The sequence below is a fragment of the Carassius auratus genome, chromosome 39 (genome assembly GCF_003368295.1).
Source record: "Carassius auratus strain Wakin chromosome 39, ASM336829v1, whole genome shotgun sequence".
In the NCBI taxonomy this organism is placed as follows: Eukaryota; Metazoa; Chordata; class Actinopteri; order Cypriniformes; family Cyprinidae; genus Carassius; species Carassius auratus.
The window spans coordinates 9,449,480-9,454,207 of NC_039281.1; the positions used below are offsets into that span (position 1 = coordinate 9,449,480).

The 4,728-nt window shown below is 33.9% G+C and overlaps 1 long non-coding RNA gene across 1 annotated transcript; it reads right to left on the bottom strand.

Moving 5' to 3' along the window:
* Positions 1-410: 410 nt before the first annotated feature.
* Positions 411-3,236, bottom strand: LOC113058122 (uncharacterized). Its single transcript, XR_003277918.1, has 4 exons — positions 3,171-3,236; positions 2,060-2,203; positions 1,371-1,446; positions 411-811 (listed from the first exon to the last, which is right to left on the bottom strand). It is a non-coding gene; the product is annotated as an uncharacterized LOC113058122 (long non-coding RNA).
* Positions 3,237-4,728: the final 1,492 nt, after the last annotated feature.

Below are 4,728 nucleotides of genomic sequence, written 5' to 3' on the forward strand. Positions count from 1 at the left end.
TACTTAGCATCTATAATGTACACATCTTTTGATTATGAGGGAAACAAGATCTGAAGAAAACTTTCTGGCTCAGCTAGGACTCTTGCTCGTAGCAACATGTGCTACCCTTAGCTGCAGCTATAAAATATAGATTATTGTGAAATAATTATTAACAAAAACTTATTGCAGACATTTCTTCATGTTTGTTTGTATGTATAAAAAATAAAAATAAAATAAAAACATACAACCAACATACACAATGACCAGATTTTGTTTAAGTTTGATCACACCATATAATCATTGCTGTTAATAGTGTTTACCAGTGTTTATTTGAATACTTCATTAATTAACTGCATGATATTTACTGTACATTTCTGCCATATGGACATCAACTTGACATACTGTAGTCACCACAGATAAGCCAATCCTAAATATATTGTAGAAACTTTAATTTTCTGTGAAGCTATTTTGCCAATATGTGCATCATGAAAAATGCTATACAAATAAAAGTGAATTGATGGTCATTGATTTTTTTCTTTATATTCTCCTCTGTCACAGGTTGTGTTACATGTCTAGATTCATTAAATGGTGTTGGTTGGGTGTTTGCTGTTGAGTCAGGATCATACGTCGTGTTTTTTGATCAATTAGCTGGATCATGAGGAACATTTTCTGCAGGTTGAGGATCAGGATCAGATTTAGAGGTCCATGTTTGAATCTCATTTCTTGATCGACTGCCGCTGTCAACTTTTGACACATTTTGTTTTATAGATTCAGAACGATTCGGTTGGCATTGAGGACCATCTAGATCATCACATTTGTTGGGAATTCACAGCTGAAACAGAAAGGGGAGTTAGGGCTATTTTAAGTTTGCCCAATAAGGAATCTGAACTCATGGTTAAAGGAATAATGTTGAAATATTATTTCAACCCAAAATAAGATGATCTCATTATTTTTGCACCCTTGTGTCTTTTTACAAGTCTACATACAGTGAAAGTCAACAGGGACCAAAGTTTTAGCACTTCGAGATGTAAATAAAGGCAGTTTTCTATGTTCTGAGCTACAACACTCTTTTCACTTTAGACTGTATGGAACAAAATAGCTGAGTCATTGTACTGACAAATCCTTGTTGTGTTAGTTAGAAGAAAGTCAGTAATACACATCAAGAAAAACATGATTCATTATGAATTAATATCAATGTTTGTGATAAAGAGTGGTTAAAAATTAAGAATAAATGGGTTTCATCACATGCTAAAGTTTTTGATTTGACCACTCAGAAAAGGGTATATCTTTTATATTGATATCGTTTAGGTTATTTTCCTCTCTGTCGTCTGTTTATTCTTCAAATTATTCATGTGTTTCTGGTTTATAAATTAATATCTCTGAATAAATACCTGATTCATTTGAATGTTTTTTGTACAGAAGAAGGAAGGCCTCCTTACACTGGAAGGGGTCTTTTAAAATGGTTGCCTGGAAGAGGCAAAAGAGAGACATAAATAACATTACAACAAACCACAAGACATGAACGTTAATATTTCAGCCATAATGCTCTGACACAATAAGTACCTGAAGTATGGGACACCTTACTTTGCCACACATCCTTTCCCTTTCCTTTAATGTTATTTCCTTGGTCAGGTTCTAGGTTTGTTTATAGTTAAGTTTTAGATTTGAGCGAAGTTCATGTTTGTTTTGTTTCACGTTCTGGGTAAGTTTCCAGTTTGAATGATTGCATGTTGTAAATTAAACTACACTTGGGCTCTACAAATCATCATCGTCTCCTCTACCTCATTCTTGTCTGTTCCTGTGCCTGCTCTTTCCATTTGGTTCTGGTTACATGATGAACATTTTCCTCCTCTCATTTGTCATATGGTGACCATTTTATTACAGCAATTACAGTAATTTTATCATGGCACATCATGCCTAAGGACACCCCTTACCGATAGTAAATAAAATGAACATCAACTATGATCAACAAATGCTGTAAAAGTATTGTTCAAGTTAACAAATGACAACTTATTGTAGAGTGTTACCAAAATACATATTGAATAGCAGGAATAATTTGTAGCCAAAATATTAAAAATACCTTGTGCACAAAGCTGTCATTTAACTCATACCACTCATGATCCTCAAACGACTTGATGACTGCATAGTAATGTCCACTATGAAAGGATCCTGTATGTTTCACTACTGCATACAAATCATACTTGTGTTGAACTCCACTGTCATCCTAAGGAAACACAGAATGACACTTATTTGTTTCTTTCATTTATTGAGCCTCATGAAACACGAGCAAAATGACTTTTTGTGTAGATCTTTTGTTAAGTCATTCTAAAGAAAAGACATCCAAATATTTTGTGCTTTTTTATGACTACCTTTGGATAAAAGTGAAATGTAATTAAATAATTAACTTAACTAAACCAATCAGCCAAAACCACCTGCCTAATATTTTGAACACTTTTTACCTCAAATAATGCACTATACTTAACAAAAAGCATTCTGGATCAGCGAAAGTGGTCTTCAAAGTGCCAAAGACTGCGTTTCAGACCCTCTTCATCACTTTCCACTGGTTGCCAACCGCTGCTCGCATCTAATTCAGGGCACTGATGTTTGCCTACAGAACAACCCCTGGTTCTGCACCCTAAACTCAGACTTATGTGCCCTCCAGAAGCTTTGGACATGGGGTACCATCCCAAAATTACTTTCCTAGACCTTTACCTTCATTGTTCCCTGCTGGTGGAATGACCTTGCCCTGACCTTGACTCAGTCAGAGCTTCTGAATCGTGTGCATTTTAGAGAAACTGTTAAAGATGCACCATGGCAAAATTCTCAAAAATTTCTATGCAATTTCAAAAAAAGAAAAAAATTCTGTTTAATAAAAAAACCCAACAAAATGCTTGTGCTGTGCCAGACTAACTGAGACTTACTTACTTACATCCCTTACATATTGCTGCTCTTTAGTTTGTTTAACAGCTTCTATTCTGCTCATTTGTAAGTCGCTCTGGACATAAGCCTCTAATAAATTATAAAAATGTAAATGAGCGTAATTGCTGGTGAAAACATTCAGATCTGCTTCATGTCTTGTCAGGTTTTAAGTGAATTATCCCTTTAAACTGCTCAAGACATGATAGGATTTATGGCTTAATATTAATTTTTAATAAAAAATTGAATCCCTCATTTAAACAAATTCAACATACTTTAACTGATAACTGGAACTGAATTTCCACTGCAGATGTGTTTTTCTTGTAATTTTTGTAATCCAGTTGAAATCTCTCCAGCTGCACAACCAGAACTGGAGGAAGTTTATGTATATTGCATGTCTGAAAGAAGAAGAAGAAGAAAAAAACAACAACAGCTTACTAAACTAGTATGTTTAATTAATCTGCCATCCTCAAGCATAGCAGAACATCAACTGTGTGACTGCTTCTGCTCTACAAAATGTAGTACATTTACTTATACTCTAAAGTCTATTATGTATAAAAATACAATAACTATATGAAAAAATAATGTGTCCAGTCATAGTGTGAAATATAGCATTTAATACAAACTTAATATTTTTATAACCCATTTGCAAGTTAAAACTCACTATTTCCGTGTTCACCAGCTCTTTGCAAGTTGGACATTTCACTCGGTCATCTTCACATGTCTTGATTGGGTCAAAATATGAATCAAAACAGCTTTGCTGAAAAAATTATAAACAGTGCTTGGTTGTATTTATTTATGACTGGAATCCCAAAATTAATGGACGATGTAACATTTTATTTGGACATCTGATACATGATGTAGTTGAATGTGTAATGTCTGATTAAATATGATATTTACAAGCTCTTCGATATTTTGGACAGTGAAATTTAGTAGAAGTTTTGGAGTGGCTTAAGTATACTCCTCTGAAAAGGTTTACCATGTCCACGGGAGAGTCCATGTCAAATGTTTCCATACAGATGGGAATAACGTAAAAGGATTCATGACGTGTTACAAGTGGGTGCTCCTTTCCTGGATTTTTACACATGGTTCTGTGCTCAAACTCTCCCTGGTATACCTGAAAACATGTTTGTGTAAATCCTTTACTATTTCATCAATCTCAGACTCATCAAAAACAGACTATATTTTTATAGATTAACATAGTCAATTATATTTCAGTATCAGCCCAGTAATATCAATCATATATCACAATCTAGCCAAAACACTGAATAATAGTTGTAGGATCTGAACACCTTAGACATCTCTGAATTCACCATGTTCATTATATTCTGGAAATATTCTGCTGCATCTTGCTGCTCATAAACTGAAAAAAATATATACACACTTTCAGACAATAATAGAACAACATTATCCTTTTTTTAAATTTCAACATTAAATTCACCCTTAAATTTGATGACTTTTTTATGTTAAGAGTTTATGTATGGATGACAAATGCAAACCCTACCATTAACTTTTAGTTCAGATGTGATTCTCTCAGTGGTGGCTGCTCTTCCCTTTGGAGACTTTAAATCAATAAATAACCGTGCAATGTGAACATCGATTGGTTTGAACAACCTGAAAAACAGAGAACTTATAACTGAATATTTTATTCAGCAGTATTAATGATCGCCAATACAATAAAAATCTCACCTTTCCACAGTATTTCTGAAATCTTCTGTCATGAAAAGTGCCTGCAGCACTGAGTTCAGATAGCATGTGGCCCCCTGATTTCTTAATCCAATGTGTCCTTCAAAATCAGTTCAACAAAGTGATTTAATATTAATATTCCATAAA